Here is a 17,409-nt window from a genome sequence, read left to right as displayed (position 1 = left end):
ACATTATTACTAGATAAGTCCATACATTGTTTCAGATTTCCTTAGTTTTTAACCTGATAACCCTTTTTCTGTGCCAGGATCCCACCCAGCACACCACAATGCGTGTAATTGTTATGTCTCCTTAAAGCTCCTCTTCGCTATAACAGTTTCTCAGCATATCCTTGTTTTTGATGACTTTCGCATTTGTGAGGAGCACTGCTCAGGTATTTTGTTGTACGATGCTCTTCCACTGGAATTGACTGATGTGCACAGAAGGAATTTAAGGCAGGGGATTGCTCACGTAGGTCATGGACGATCTGAGATGCAACAAGAAGGTGAAGTTACCCAGACTGATTTCAGCAGAAAGCCTTTAACATCCCTAAGCTGGAGTGTTAACAGGAAGTGGCAGTGTTACCTAAGCCAGTGGCTAGGGCCACTTGGCTGAAACCTCAGCCAGATGCAACCACTTTAGGAGATGCCATCAGAGGCAAAGGGGGTGGGGAGGGATTTCTTTGGCTCTTCCTTTCCAGCCACCTCCACTCTCTCCAGTCAGCCTGCAAGAGACTGCTCCTAGCAATACAGAGCAGAGGGCATGGCTGAGAACAGCTCTAAGGTGACCCAGTACTGGGACAGTTGGTATTTGAACACACAGCACCTGTGACATGGTTTTATTATAGCATTTACCCCACTGCTCTGCAATTTAATTGTTTGCCTGCCCACAGGCTCTGAATGATCACTAGTGCTTTGAGGGCAGTATTTATTTTTTTATACTCATAGCCCTAGAACAGTACCTTGCTCATAGTAGGTTTTCAACATTCAAAATATACACAATCCGATGAATGAATGAATGGTTTCTTTAAACTAGCACCTCTTCTGTGTACTCTAGCTTTGAGGAATATTCAATACCAGCATTTCTTTTCAGCTTCATCACCTCCTATTGGTGCTAAAATTACTTTGAGCCTAGCATTTGCAATATTTGAAGGCCACAAGGATGGTGTGACCATAAAGTAATTAGACCAACTAATCCTTTTCAACAAAGGAATCAAGTCACGCATCAGTCCTTACAAGTTGTTCCCAAGGAAGGTCGTCCATCTCTTCCAGCAATGCTGCCATGCCTAGCTTCTTCTGAATGAGCTGCACAAAACAAAAGAAGGAGCCTTGGCCAGTGTGGTTCAGTGGTTAGAGGGTTGGCCTGTGCACCGAAGGGTCGAAGGTTAGGTTCCAGGTCAAGGGCAGGTACCTGGGTTGCAGGTTTGATACCCGGCCCCGGCATAGGGGAGGCAATCGATGATGTTTCTCTCTCCTTCTTTCTCTCTCCTCCCTTCATCCCTTCCACTCTGTAAAAAACAATGGAAAAAATATCTTCAGGTGAGGATTAACACACACACACACACACACCAAAAACTCACAAAGGAATGAATCATTTTTAAGAATAAAATGTTTCTGTCTTTACTGCTAAATGTCACCCATCTCTCACCTGGCTGGTGTTTGGGTGGGTTGGGACACATCATCAGAGAAGTTACATTTCCTTGCAGCAAAGGGGAGGAGGAAGTGGAGTGCCGCAAACAGAACTGACTGGGGGTGCAGGAGAGCTGACAAGTAACACCCTGGTTGTCAGTTGTCACCAGGGACACCTGGACCTCACTAGCAGGCCACCGAGTAGCTGAAACATCGGAGGTTTTCGAGGACTGTCAGTGCCGGGATGGCACATAGAAAACCAAGTGCCACTTCAGAAAACCTCACTCCCCTGTGTGTAAAGTGGAGTCGATTAATAGTCTCTGATAAAGAGCAAAAAGGTGTACAGGCGACGGGAGCACTGCTCAGCCCTAGGTTTTTAGTTTTCTGTCTGCCGGGGTGCTCTGCGGACAACACAGGACAGATATCTGACCTGTCTGCGTTTCACCTGCCATCTTGTTTAGTAGAGACTAAAATATTTTCAATTAGCATCTTCTTTCCATTCTGGTAAATCGCTGCTCTAATAAAGGCAAAAAATGATGACTACAGAAACCTCCCTGCATTTTTGTTTTGGACACCTCATTTTCCACAGTACTTCTAGAGAAATAATAGTACTGGGCAGCCAGCAGTGCACTGGAAAAAGTAGGAATCTTGGGAAATGTTGTGTTTTGGGGTAAGTCCCTTTACCTTTCAATACCTCCACTGTCTCACTTAAAAATTGGGAAGTATGTCTATCTTATCATAGAGGGGTGGTAAAGGTCACATGAGATGTATATGCAAGCACTTTGAAGATCAACAAGTGTAACATATTACAACTAGTTCTTTGAGTGGACATAAGGCAGCAGAAAAGGTGCTTTTGATGTTTAATTAATACTAAAAATCTGCCATTACATTTATTTAGCTTTAATTGGGAAGGAGGAGGCTAAGAGTAATTTTCAAAGGAACTTTTTCTGCTCCAAAAATAGAACTCAGAAAACACATATTTGATTTTCCTTCGGTGTCAAACCACACTGCCATTGTTGTTCGCAGTTTTTCGGAGTTGTGACCTTCAAACTTGGCGATATCAAACGCTGAAAGAAAGCTTGCCGGGTCTTTAAGCCTCTCAAACAGGCATTTGAAATAAAAGCACTTTTATTTTTGAATTAAGGGCTAACAGAATTGTCCTCTTAAATGAGCATTTACAAGTTTAAAAGTTGCCTTCCAGGTGGGCGGCAGTGGAGGAAGGTGCTGAGATATCACTGAAAGCCCTTTTGGGGGACAATGTGGGAAATCTGTTATAGGGGGTCTGGGTAACATCCTTTCCACTGCTAAAAGAAATTTAGAACTTGCATTTTTTCCTAATTGTACATCAGCTGATTTGTGTATACATCGAGGATCATAATTTACTTTCGGTTTCCTGAATTTGTGAATTTTTGCCATTGTTTTAATTTGTAATTAAGTTTCCTCTATGAGACACACCATATGCCACCATTAATTCTTTCTTGTTGATTTCTTAGGAGATACATGAGTGCATATTTTGATGCAATTTTTGAGGTCTTTTGAAAATCAAATGACTACATGTTCGGCCATATGGACCTTTGTTATTTAAAATAGCATATGATAAATAAGAGAAAGCAACATGCAAAAGGACCTGTCAGGGAAAAATAATAATAATTGAAAAAAACTGCTTTAAACATTGTTAGCCTTTTTTTCTTTTCGCGTGATATTTTTGAAATCTCTGTTGATCCCGCACTGTCACTCACCGTCTGCGATACCAGGCTCACAGGTGCCCCGGGCAAACCTGCGGAGACCAGTGACTGCCCTGCGTGTCACACTGGGGCCGCGGATCTGAGCAGCCGCTTCCCATGAGCCCAGCTGTAGCCAACGTTTGTCCGTAGCACCTCCTGCCAGGAATTGACAGTGAGCTCCAGTTCATCCGCACAGACGGCGTGTGGCTTTGAAAGAGGCCGACTGGTGTTTCGGTTTTCGCGGGGATTCATGGTGCTCTGAGCTGCCTGCCCTACGTGCGGGCACAGACCCGGCCACCGGCGGGCGCGCGGCGCGCACTAGGACCCAGCGGGGCTCCGGGCCCGGGTAGGAGCCTCGCTGCCGACCCCGGGCGGGCGCCGGGGCTGGAGCCGGGGTTCCGGCCGCGTTGGGCTGCAGCTCCGCCGGGACACGGCGCGACCCGGCGGCGGGCCACCCGCGAGTCCACTGCCGCCGCAGCCCCCCAATGCAGCCGCGAGAAGCAGCGGGGGGGCAGGAGATCGAAGGTAACGCAAACGGGGCTCATTTCCTGCCTCCTGATCTTCTGCTCTGGTTCAGCATTGTCACGAGAAGCCCTCACTGTTCAGGCTGCTGCATTTTGGGGCACCCTTTGATTTTTTAAGGTATCCGCTTCCCCTATTTCCACCTGGCTCGATTGATTTATAGCATGCAGCCCATAGGGGAGCGATCCAGGGATGGCAAGTTGCATATTTTCATTAGTTTTGTCTCAAAAGTAAGTTCATTTAAAAAAAAAAAAAGTTTCTCAGGAATTTGTGGATAGTCGTTTTTTGTTTGTTTTTTGTTTTTTAAATTTTAAGAGCAGACAAATGGGTAATTTTAAAAATGCAAATAATCGATATAATTCTGTTAATTACTTCCTAGGGCTTTACTTTGGTGGGTTCCCCAGGCGTTACGTTTATTTTCAAGGAACTGCCGTGTTAAATGTGGAGTTTGGCTGGGGCAGAGTTTCCAGCATTGCTGTCGCAACTGTTTTGCCATCAATTATAAACAGAGTGTCCAATCTGTGGGCAGTTCAAGCCTCTTTTCAGATACTGTAACTGGTTATCCTGATGTGACACCTACAGATGAGAGTTTCCTTGGAAGGCAGTCAGAATATTTCTCATTTTGGAGAAACATTGTTTGGAGGAGAGAAAACCATGATGACTGGCTCGGGAGGCTGAAGAGACTATTTTTCATGCTTTGTTTATACTCCTGGGATGACATTTAGGGAAGGGAAACCCATTCTTTCTGGCCAGCTTGTAACTGTAGGATCCTTAATGTCTTTAATGTATTAGTTTCGATGGGTTGGGCTCGCGGAGCCCTCTGTCACAAGATGTGCTTAAGGGGACACGTTCGCTGGCAGTTGGGACACATGATTGCCAATGCAAAATGAGCCTTGTCTGAAAGGACTGGTCGGCTGGGAGCTCCCGTGTGGCGCTCTCGTAGGCAGGGTGCGACTGGCTCATTGAGGAAAAGGAATCGTTTTCCTTAGCGGAGGAAGAGATCCTGTTATATTCTTTTGTTCCCTGTTTTTCATTGATCGCCAGCTCTGCCTTAAAGCGGGGAGTGCAGCCCGGGGAGCGCAGAGCTGGGAGGACTGCACAGATGACTCCAGCTCACTTGAACTCTCACACTGATTGGTCCGCGAGACCGAGACTTGCGAAAACAGCCACCCCAAACCTTCTTTTACAACCGCGCTGTGCATTGAGATTAGCCTTCTCGTGCACAGATTTATGCAAGACTGATTTTTAATTCGGGTGCGGTTTGCTTGAGGTACCTTTAAGTTTAATTTTTTGTTGTTATTTCTCTTCAGATTAAAGTAGGCCATTTTGGTGACAAATTTCTTTGCAGACGTCAGCTACTAGCTTACATTTAGAGACCTATCACTTTCCAGTCCCTTCTTGATGCTTTCTCCTCAGGAGTTGTAGAATGCAAAGTTGTTCAACTTAGGAAAAATTTTCCCTAACCGTTGTTTGATCTGAATATTGAAATAGCACCATCAGCAGATGGATGCTTAGCTGCGTCTTTGCTTCGATAATGTGCCTGTGCATTCGCATGTAGCATGCACTAAATTTAAGTCTGCAACAGTGAAAAAAGGCAATGGAGAGCAGTCAAAATCAGCTTGCACATATGATAAGAAATTGTGGCATCTGGTTTGAAGAGAATGCATTTCAAATCCAAGAAAAAGGGCTTTCTTCACCTTATAAGAATATGATTTAGTAAATAATGTGGAATGTTATATCTATAAGAGAGAGAGAAAAAAAAAAGGCTGGCGGGTAGCTCCATTTGAGCCTTAAAGCACCTCAGCTAAAGAAGCACTGTCCCAGAAGTTGTTAAATGTATAAACACTTTTCTGATTGGCTTAAAAATTTAGACACAGGAAGTGGATGGTATCTAATAACCGTGAGTGGAGACATGGTTGTCATGGAAACTGAGAAGACTATCCCCCCCCCCCATACACACATATACACTACATAACCACTACTTAAAAAAACCAAAAAACCTGCATGTCATCACAGATGCCTGGAGAACATGTTGGCTTCTGTAAGCTTTCCCACAGCATCTGTTGAAACCTGAGACTGTGCCTGTCAATTCAAGGTCATTTTACAACAACAACCAAAAATGCAGTCTCCTAGATTTCATGACTGTATTTTACTGAAAATATGTGAGGGGAAAAAAATATCTTAAAGCAAGGATGAGCACACGTGCTTACTTGGCATTTTGCTGCTTCTGAGTTGTGCAAGGAAAGGCTAAGAAGGGATTTGAGCACTTAATTGTGGAATCCAATTGATTTGTATGTCTCCTGTTAGAACCAAACTCTGTTTAGAGCTGTGAAGACTAGTAACAGAACATGTTACCTGTGAATGAAGAGTCATCTGGGGGATGGTATAACGAAGACTTTCCTTTTGCAAGAAGGTTCAAAGTTGAACTTGCACAATTGAATTCCAAGAACTGTGGATTTTGGAACCCAGCTCTGAGGCCGCGTGTGCAGGGGTAAATGCAGACCCTGTCTGGTGCTTTGGGAAGTATAAGGGAGGTGTTCTCAGTAGCTGAGCAGGAAAAGGAAAATGAAATTGAAGTAAGAATGGTTTGCAAAACTGAAACTATTGTATTTGGTCAACTTAGAAAAGTTTCCTGTTCTTTTGTGAATAGAGAAGAGTACTTCAAGTGCTCAGGATAATTGAGAGGTTCCCCAAATCGAGGTTGTAAGTATTTCCAATGTCTTGGCACTGGTTTCAGTGTGGAGGGTAAAGAAAAGTTTGGAGACCTCCCCCTTTCACTTTGCTAAGTGAAAAATAAACAGGGAGGCCCTCTCCTAATTTTTTTTACTTTGGTGATGAACACAGAAATTTCTAAATATAAAGACAGTGCATTTCTTATATTTCTCTAATCTTGCCAATGGTAATCTTCACATTTTAAATTTTGTTTTGTTTTTTGTTTTTCATCCTCACCTGAGGATTTTTTTCCCTACTTATCTTCAGATAGAGGGGGAGAGAGGGAGAGTTAAAGAGAGGGAGAGGGAGAGAAACATCGAAGTGAAAGGGACACATTGACTGGTTGCCTCCCGAGAGAGCCTGACCAGGACTGGGGACTGAATCGCAACCAAGGCATGTGCCCATGACCGGAATCAAACCTGTGACTCTTTGGTCCGAGGGCTGACGCTCTAACCACTGAGCCAAACCAGCCAGGGCAACATTTTAAGTTCTTGATATTCATGTAGAAATATCTTCCCTCCAATTATGATGATTTAGAGCGTTGATTGCTTTATCTTAATTGAAAATGGTCAGTTTTAAATCTCATTTAATTAACACTGATCTTTTTAAAAAGCAGCAAATTTGCCTTGTTTTCATCAACTAATTGCATGTGGGCACAGAAGAGGTGGAAAGAATCCTAATATGTTGGGGTGATTTAGGTGTATTTCATGATCCCATGTTGTCAGATATCTAATGGATTTGGGATTTGGTGAAAAAGGTTAAGTTTAATGGCACAACAGTTCTCTGTGAGCAAAGGGTTTCCTGTAGGGAGCTTTCTTATCTGTAACTACGTTCATTGGCAGGAAACATGTCAGTTGCTTGTTTTTACAAACTGGAGGAAATGAATGGGATTTGTCAGTTTGTAGAATCTGCCTTCATTCTCCGCTGTCGGTCAGATAGTTTGCTCAGAACACTTCATTTCTAAAGGGACTTTGAGGAACACAATTAAGTCACTCCAAGTCTTTGGCATTTCTGTTTATTTATTTTTTACTTTGGGAATAGAAAAACTGATCGTTATGCTACTATCTACAACTTATTTTACCAGTACAAATTAACAAAATATCCAATAAAGTTCCAACTCATTTTCAGTTGTCAGATGTACACATACTCACTATAGCAGGCGTTTTTAAAACTAGCTATGCCAAATTTCTAATAATTTGTCTAGAATACCAACCAAATTCCAGTCTTGGTTTTGGATTAGCCTGGAGAGGTAAAGGGAGAGAGACAGCTTCATTCTCTTTGCGTATAAGAAAAAAATGTACAGTGATACCTCGGTTCTCGAACATAATTCGTTCCAGGAGGACGGTCGAGAACCAAATTGTTCGAGAACCGAAGCAATGAAACCCAATAGGAAATAATGGAAACTGGATTAATTCGTTCCAAGCCCCAGAAAATGCCTATTTACTGGCCTAATTTGTATATAATATGTAGAAAAACATAAGTCTCAACAAGAAATAAAAGTGTACAGTGTGTCTAAGGGTTAAATTCAGTGTAAAGCGTGACTCTCTCCACAAAGCGTGACTCTCTCTCTGCACTCACACTGATGACGCGAGCAAGGCGCGCTGGGCCGAATGAACGCCATTCGGCTCAACTCGGCTCATCTCGGAAGTTCGAGTTCCAAATATTTGTTCGGATTCCAAGACAAAAGTTTCTCGAATCTCCTGGTCGAATACCGATTTGGTCGAAAGTCAAGGCATTCGAGAACCGAGGTATCACTCATCTTTGCTGATGTCAAACATTTGATGTTGGGGAACAATTGGGAATTGGGAGTGGAAGTTTGCAAAAACCAGTTTGAGTCCATATGAGAAAACAAACCGAAACTTTGAAAAGACTTATTGTACAAAAGTCCGGATTATTTTTGGATATTGTAAATAAATGTATTTATTTAGTTTATGTGTGTTTCCTGGACGATGAAACAGGCCGAGCTGCTTTAGACTAGGAAAGTAAGTACATAGGCTCATTTGAAGGGAGCAGCCTGGGGAGGGGCTTAAGAGCTCCTGAGAGAGAACCATTTGTTATTGCAATGGTTTTCACGCCTTTTTGAAGACATCATTATTGACTTATATTTAGCATCAAATAAGATCTTATGCAAGACCCTAATATATGAGTGGAATGAAAACAGAGATGCTTTGAGGGAACCAAGAGCCAGAGGCCCAGAGCTACCCCTGTGCCTGGGACACACCCTAGAACCCTAGCCCTGCTCTGAACACAAGTTGAAAACCACTGCTTTTAAATATATTTTTTAATTGATTTTTTTTTTTTAGATAGAGAAGAAGGGAGTGGGGGGTGGGGGGACGTCGATGAAAGAGAAAGATTGAGTGGCTGCCTCCTGCACACCCCATGCTGGGGATGGAGCCTGCAATCCAGGCACGTGCCCTGACCAGGAATCAAACTGGCGACCTCTCAGTCCATGGGACAGTGTTCAATCCACTGAACCACACTGGCCCCACGAAAACCGCTGCTTTGAAAGTGCTCAAAATATTCTCCAAAGAAGGTGGAGGGAATGGCTTGCAGAGTCCTGGAACATCTTAGTTGAAGGGAGAACTTCTGTCTTGACAGTTTAAGAGGGTCCTGTGTTTAGAGTGAGCAGAAAGAAGGTATGTAATACAATGTGCTCTAATAAGCCAGCTTGTACATAGCGAAAAATTGGACTGGCTATAGGCATGAAAAAGCCCTGGTCCAGTCTTTAAGGAGGGAAGGACGGAGAATGTCTTACAGGGCCCCTTCCCTTACAAGTTACAAGAACACGCACCACCCGCCCTGGCCAGTTTGGCTCAGCGGTTAGAGAGTCGGCCTGCGGTCCGAAGAGACCCGGGTTCGGTTCCCGCTAAGGGCACGTACTTCGGTTGCAGTTTGTCCCCGGCCCTGGTTGGTCGTGCGGGTGGCAGCCACTCGATGTGTCCTTTCACATCGATGTTTCTCTCTCTCTCTCCCTCCCACTCTATCTGTACAAAAAAAATGGAAAAATATCCTCGGGTGAGGATAAAAAATAAAAATAAAAAAAAAAATAAAAAGAACACGCACCAGGTGTTTGAGCTCCGCGGTTATGATTGTACTTGAACATGTGCATCTCTCCTCAAACCGCCTCAGGATATGTTCTAGCTCTGTTATCCTGTGTCAGTGAAAATTATTTCACATGAAGTGTCCTGAAAGTTGGCCAAACCCTGGCCGGTTTGGCTCAGCAGTTAGAACATTGGCCTGCGGTCCAGAGAGGCCCGAGTTCAGTTCCTGCTAAGGGCACATACCTCGGTTGCAGTTTGTCCCCGGCCCTGGTTGGTCGTGCGGGTGGCAGCCACTCGATGTGTTCCTTTCACATTGATGTTTTTCTCTCTCTCTCTCTCCCTCCCACTCTACCTGAACAAAAAAAATGGAAAAATGTCCTCGGGTGAGGATAAAAAAAAAAAGTTGGCCAAGCTATAAATCTGCCTGGCAGACTCACTGGTAATTTGAGCATTGAGTAAAATGATAACACACAGCTGATATTTGAATATCATCAAATATATTCAAATTATCTTCTCTATCAGGAGGTGGAATGAAATATTGGGATTGGGCTCAGTTCTCCTATTTTACATCCCAGAAGCTACAAGGATAGAGATTTCTAGAGGTGGCAGATACAAGAATGCCCTTGAGTTCCGCTCTTGATTTCCACAGGCCCTGGTTCCCGGGCGAGGTTCTGGAGCTGAGGAGAGAGCCGCAGAGACGCAGGCAACCTGGGGCAGCGTTGTGCTCCTCATGGCCACGGCCAGCCTCCCCGCCGTGTTTCTGGAAGGCTGCACAGTTGGGTGTTGTAGAAGGAGAAAATACAGTCCCCTCTCTACATTCTGCTCTTCCTTCCACTGCGCTTGCCTTGTTTCTGTTTCTTGTGTGGGCTCAGAGATGCCGATTAAAATAATCAACATCCCGGGGAGCCATAGGTCTTCCAAAATTTTGTGCTGGAACTTTTTCTTCTTTAAAGAAAATCTTCCCTCTACAAAGATGAAACTAGTATAATAGTTGCTTGTGGTAGTGAATGAAAATGATCGTGGTTAACTTTTATTTGTGGAATTGTGTTGAATAAGGTTTGTATGTTGGGGCTATTGAAAGCTATCTTATTCCTCCTCCCACCTGCCGCCAAAACCAACAGAACTGTCCCAAGGTATATTCATGATAACAGACCAGTGGTTCTTCTTGAGTGAGCATTTAAACTCTGGTGTTCTTGGGGACTTTTGTTTTGGAATTCAAGGATGCATTCTAGTTACCTGGACATCGCTGAGGCCGCCGATGCTTACCGGACCCCAGATGTTACATGAAGTGAGTGCCGGTACCTTCACAGGGGTTGTTTTCTTAAGATTTAGATAGTAGCAAGTCCTACTTGAAGAAGGGATTTTAGTATATTATACAAGATTAGATTTTAGATAACTTTAGGTATCTCTTCGCACTCTGAAATTTTCTGATTAGGCAAACTTAACATTTTTGCAGCCTTTAAAATGAAAACAATGACCACTTAATGACTAGTTAATACATGCCCAAATTAAGACAGTCATATTTTTTCAAAGGCTAGATTCAGCATTTAGAATGGTCTCTTGAAAAGGAAATGCATTGCTCTGGGTAAGTTTGGCAACATTGGGTCATATAGAGAAATCACATCACACTGGTAAGGGTTTTTGTTTGTTTGTTTGTTTGTTTGTTTTTTTATCCTCACCCGAGCACATTTTCAAATTTATCCTCAGCCCTGGCCCGTTTGGCTCAGCGGTTAGAGCGTCGGCCTGCGGTCTGGAGAGACCCGGGTTCGGTTCCCGCTAAGGGCACGTACTTCGGTTGCAGTTTGTCCCCGGCCCTGGTTGGTCGTGCGGGTGGCAGCCACTCGATGTGTCCCTTCACGTCGATGTTTCTCTCTCTCTCCCTTCCTCTCTCTCCCTCCCACTCTATCTGTACAAAAAAATGGAAAAATATCCTCGGGTGAGGATAAAAAATAAAATAAAAAAATAAAAAAATTTATCCTCAAATAGAGCGGGAGGAAAAGAAGAAGGAAGAGAGAGAGAGAAACATCGATGAGAGATAGACACACAAACATGGAGTGGCTGCCACCCACATAACCCCAATCAGCGTGGGAAACAAACTGCAACCGAGGTACGTGACCTTAGCAGGAATTGAACCCAGGACTCTCTGGTCTGCGGGCTGACGCACTAACTACTGAACCAAACTGGCAGGGCTGGTAAGGGGTTTTCATATAGCTGATGCTGCTCCTACATTATTTTAATGGATTCTTATAACTTAGTGTTAATATATGACTACTACTAAGTAATGATAATGTACATTAATAGCCCATTTTACAGGCAAAAAACTGAGGCAACTATATTCTCAGAGCCACACTCTTTGGTAGTCAAGTGGTTGTCACCCTGACTCCAAATTCCAGGCACAATCCACCCACTGGCTCTCTCACAGCCAGTCCTCTGTCCTGTTCCAGGGTCAGTGACTGCCCCTTCCATGCCTGAAATGGAGTCTCCTCCGGGGAAAAACTGCAGGATTGGTGGGGGACCTTTGTTGTAACTCTGGCAAGAACCAGGATTATGCTTCTTGTCATTCTGTGTTTCCCACTTGACCATTAGTGATGGGAGGGACATTTTAGTTCTCTCATTACTGATGAGCTTCCTTAAATCATCTTCATCTTTTGAATTTCCCTTCACCTACCCCGGAGCACATTCACCCGTTTGGCAAATGCAAGGCCCTTACCACAACAGGGCTGTGACTTTCCTGAGTTACCCAAATGCCACTCTTAGTCTTTCAGTTGGTGGCATCCCCAGAAATAGGTTTCTGAGACTGCATTCACTTTTATAATTCTACGAACTGCCCAACAAACTCAGGGGGCACATACAATGACACCTCTTTTATTTCTTTCTGAATAAAAAAACAAAGGGTGTCCTGGCCGGTTGGAGCATCAGCCAACGGACCAAGGGGTCGTGGGTTCGATTGCGGTCAAGGACTCGTGCCTCGGTTGCAGTTCAGTCCCCGGCCCTGGCTGGAGTCATGCAGGAGGCAACCAGTCAATGTGTCCCTCTCACGTCTATGTTTCTCTCTCTCTCTCCCCCCTCCCACTCTATCTGAAAATAAATAGAAAAATATCCTCAGGTGAGGATTATAAACAAACAAAAACAATGGGCTTAAGTTGTCAGATTAGCCTGATACCCAGTATCTCCTTCTTGGGGCTCCCTACCCCTAAGTCACACAAACCCCATAAGGGTTTACAGACCAGCGGAGGTCAGTTTGACTTCCTCGCCTACGCAGGTGCTCGCCTGGTGTGTGTGTGTTCGGTTGGAACTGCAGTGGGACCAGTGTAGACATTTTCCGTGAAGCAGGTGCTGGCGCTTTCTCGTTCCCTCAAAGACTCCCGGGGAGCCCTGGCCGGTTTGGCTCAGCGGTTAGAGCGTCGGCCTGCGGTCCAGAGAGACCCGGGTTCGTTCCCACTAAGGGCACGTACTTCGGTTGCAGTTTGTCCCCGGCCCTGGTTGGTCGTGCGGGTGGCAGCCACTCGATGTGTCCCTTCACGTCGATGTTTCTCTCTCTCTCTCTCCCTTCCTCTCTCTCCCTCCCACTCTATCTGTACCAAAAATGGAAAAATATCCTCGGGTGAGGATAAAAACAAAACAAAAAAAAGACTCCCGGGGAGAAGGGTCAGAACACGGCACGAATTCATGCTTTACATGCAGGTGTTCACGGAGTTCACATGTATGGGACTATTTTAAGGAATCGATCTAGGACATGCCTAAGATGCATCTACACATTTGGGGAAACAAACCATCCAGCCACTCATCCAGCGAGCAGTTATTGAGCACCTACAGCATACCAGGAACTGTGCTTTGTGACAGGGTGAAGACATCAGTCCCAGACAGCTTGCCATCTGTTCCGTGGCTCTGACTGGCTTCTTAAACTGTAACTATCCTTCTTCTCTTTTTTATAATTTTATTTTTATTGGTATCATTGACAGTGTCCTCGTGACCCCCCTAAACATACTTCATTCGAAGTTGACACTCTAAGCTGAGCTAGACGGAGGGAAGTGACCCCGCCCTGAGCTCCTCCCTCGAGGTGTATGCCTTTGGTTTTTGTTTGGAAGCGGACCTTGCACGGAGGTTTCCAGGGTAGGTAGGTGACTTGGGAGAGATCCCAGGAATAAACCAGTAGGGGGCACATGTGGGAGATGAGACAGAGAAGGCAGCGGTAGTGACATGTCTTGCCAGTTATCACTGTGCAGGGGAGCTGAGGCCCGCTGCAGCTCGCTGAGAGCTGGTGTCCAACGTGTCACATGCCACTTTCAGTCACTGGCTGATGACTGCTCTCCGTGGGCCTTCATTCCCAGCACTCGAGGGTGGCGTGCGAGCTGGCAGAGTGGGCTTTGGCAGAGAAGCTTCTTAGGGACTTGCTGATGCCGTGGGTTGCTGCTGAAGTTTGGGTGGGTGTGCACTAAAATATAGTGAAGCCAGGGCATCAGCATCTTCTATGACCAGTCTCCCCTCTTCAGCTCCTTCCACAGTCTCAGAATTGGGGACACGTTAGAAAAAGAATCATTTTTTTTAATCCTCACCTGAGGACATTTTTGCATTCATCTTCAGATAGAGCAGGAGGGAGAGTGGGAGGAAGAGAGAGAGAAACATCGATGTGAGAGAGACACATCGAGTGGTTGCCACCCACATGACCCCAACTGGGGCCGGGGACAAACTGCAACCAAGGTACGTGCCCTTAGCAAGACCCAAACCTAGGACTCTCTGGTCCGCAGGCTGAAGCTCTAACCGCTGAGCCAAACCGGCCAGGGCAGAAGACTCATTTTTACTGGTCTTCCAAACTTCAAACTGAGTGAAGATTCTGGGGCAGTAGGTTTTCAGTCTGAAAAAATAGGAATGAGAGAAATGGCATAAGTTCAGAGTATAAACATTCAGACGGAAATTTTCAATAAGGGCATTCATTTTGTTCTGTTTGTTTTTCCTTTGTTCCAACCATTGCCCTTGTTTCCCAGGTTGGAGAACTGGGCAGCACTTGTTTTACGTTCCACCGTAACCTGAGACTCAGTAATGTGGAAATCTTCAAGGGATTACTGCGAAGGCCAGTCAGAAAGCCCCTGCAAAGCCCTTGGCACCGAGCCTGGCGCATAGTTACAAGTGAAATTATTGCAGCTATTTTTATGTTTATGTTGTTATTGTTGTTGTCATGTCTCTCTACTTGGGACCTGTGGTGGCTCCCTGTGGCTCACTTTACCAAGTCTGTCCTCCTCTGCCTAACTTTCAAGACCTTCCATAATCTGGCCCTACCCATTAGTGCTCAGGCAATGCGCTCAGATCTGGTCAGGGTTTATTCGTCTCTGCACGTGCCTTGCTCCTTCCGGCTCCCAGCCTTTGTTGATCTTGTCCCCTGACTACAGCCTCCATCCTCCTCCCTTCACATGTGATAGCATCACCAGTTTCACCCACTCGGTAACTCCAGTGTGCAGAGAAAGTGCACTTTCTTCATTTTGTCTACAGCAAATCTTCCTCCCCAGGAAATACCCATTGATTATCAGGGGAAAAAATAATAACTTTTGATCCCATCCATTTTCAAACTTAGTTTGATCTGATAATCCAAATAGTTGCTTAAGATCATTCTATCTGCTTAGGAAAACAATGCCCATTCATTCCTTCAAGTTGTCCGCCTTCTTTGCTTGTGATGGTGTGTGGGGAGGGGTGTCCAGCACACTCCTTTCTTATGGAGGACGAGCAAACTCAGGCTCTTTAGGTGGGGCAACATTCTAGCCATTGGGATATTAGTACATGTGAAGTGTGTGGTTTCTGGTTCGTGTCCTTGTGTTTCTTTATAATTTGACCATATATGTTTTTTATCCTGAAATTGTATGTAGTTTAGTTATGCATGCTTTCTTACAAATAGAAACATTACATTTCTACAATTTTCCTTTTTTGTTTTTTGTTCAACTTTACGTTCCTGAGAAATACCTGTATTGTTTAGTGTAATGTAATTTATTCATTTCTTTACTGCTGTATAGCATTCCATGGTAGATATACACTAAAATTTAATTATTCTAACATCAATAGACTTTTAGGTTGTTTTGTTATTACAGTATTGCTATGCACAATCTTAGTAAAGTGTAAGGCTAATTAATTCTTTCTTCCCCTCTCAAACAATGCAAAGACTCTAACTCCAGTCACACCACTGACTCCACAATTTAGGTCCCACAGGTTAGACATTTTAAAACAAAAAATTTTGTTCAGATTTACCCATCTATTTACCACTTTCTTTGCTTTCCCCCATCCCCACCTCTCAGATTACTTCTCCTTTTGGATTAGATTTCATTTAGTGAGGATCAGTTAAGAGAAAACTATTTCAGTTATTGCTTTTATTGGAAATTATTGTTTTTTTCTGTTTTCTTAAAATATAGTTTTGCTAGGTATAAAATATATTTCTGCTAAGTATAAAATTCTATTTATTTTCTCTCAACGCATTAAAGATGTTCTATTGTTTTCTGGCTTCTGCTGCTGAGAAATCAACGCTAAGTCTAATTGTTTTATCATTTAAAGTATTCTTTTTTTCAAAAGTACTTTATGGCTGCTTTTTTGTTTCTATCTCTCTCTCCCTCTCTCTTCATCTCATTCTAACATCAGTAAAGAGAAAAAAAAAATTTAAAAAAAGCCCAGCCAGTGTGGCTCACTGGTTGAGCATCGACCCATGCACCAAGAGGTCACCAGTTCAATTCTCAGTCAGGGCACATGCCCAGGTTGTGGGCCCGATCCCCAATGGGGGGCATGTAGGAGGAGGCCAATCAATGTTCTCTCTGATTGATGTTTCTATCTCTCTCTCCCCCTCTCCCTTCATCTCTCTCTAACATCAATAAAGAAAAAAAAAAGAGTACTTATGGCTGCTTTTCGTCTTTAGCATATTGTAAATTGTCTAGATGTGAATTTCTTTCTTTCTTTTTTAATCCTCACCCAAGGAGAGAGAAAGAGAGAGAAACATCGATCAGTTGTCTCCCATACACACACTGACTGGGGATTGCACCAGCAACCTAGGTATGTGCCCTTACCGGGAATCAAACTTGCAGCCTTTCAGTATATAGAATGTCTCTCCAACCAAGCCACCACGCCTAGGTGTGAATTTCTTTTTGATTTTTTTTTTTTAAGCTTGGAATTGTGTGTGTGTGTGTGTGTGTGTGTGTGTGTGTGTGAATTTGTGGATTGATTTCCATTAGTTCTGGAAGATTCCTAGAATTGTCCTTGTTCTGTATACTTCTCTTTTAATTCTGAATTTCAAATTAGATATATGGTAGATTTTTGTTCTCTGTCTTTTTTATGTTTTTACCTCATTTTTATATTTTCTGTCTCTCTCTGTATCTTTATGTGCTGGAGTCAAGGTAATTTTTTGGCCTTCTTTATTTTCTGTATCTATTCTTTTTAAACTGCTTGCAATTTATATGCTTGTTTACTTCTCTTATTTAAACATTTATTTTATATTTCATCTGATAATTTTAAAATACGAAGTCTTTGCACGTTCAGTTCCACTATCTAATGTTTCTGCTAATCGTTGTTCATGATGCTTTGTCTCCTTGAGCACGTGTGTGTTTGTGGTTTGGTTTGGCTTTGTTTTATTTTACTGTGACCTTATATTTGTTTGTTTTTGAGACTTTCTCAGTGGGAATTCTTTAGGGTTTGAATTGAAGGTGAGTTGTTCTAGATTTTGCATTTGTTTCTGCCAGGTACCTGGGATCATCAACAATCTACAAAGCAAGGACTTAAAATCTCAACTTGAGGTTTGGGGGACTAACTCCATAATAAATCCTTTCCTGAAACCCGCATGAGGGCTGTCTTGTGCTTACGGTGACTTTTCAGACAGGCCATTCTGCTTTTGGAATTTTATCTCTAGCATGGCACCTCCTATTATACCCTGGCTTTGTCAGGGCCCCAAACTCATCTGCCGTCCCCTGTGCTCTGCTAAGTGGTAGAAACAGAAGCTCAAGTTCTCT

At 43.8% G+C, this 17,409-nt stretch overlaps 1 protein-coding gene across 3 annotated transcripts in view; it reads left to right on the top strand.

Annotated features, from left to right (window-relative positions):
• The first annotated feature begins 3,616 nt into the window (after positions 1-3,616).
• FOXN3 (forkhead box N3) overlaps positions 3,617-17,409 on the top strand; it is a 378,852-nt gene continuing 365,059 nt past the window's right edge. For all 3 annotated transcript variants that reach the window (XM_036240745.1, XM_036240736.1, XM_036240711.1), the window contains exon 1: positions 3,617-3,686. The gene's annotated coding sequence lies outside the window, so the exon portion shown is untranslated. The remainder of the gene's footprint in view (positions 3,687-17,409) is intronic.

The sequence above is a fragment of the Molossus molossus genome, unplaced genomic scaffold, assembly GCF_014108415.1.
Source record: "Molossus molossus isolate mMolMol1 unplaced genomic scaffold, mMolMol1.p scaffold_m16_p_1, whole genome shotgun sequence".
NCBI classification, from domain to species: Eukaryota; Metazoa; Chordata; class Mammalia; order Chiroptera; family Molossidae; genus Molossus; species Molossus molossus.
Note: the sequence above shows the minus strand (reverse complement) of the source record. Positions and strands in the feature narration are given on the sequence as shown.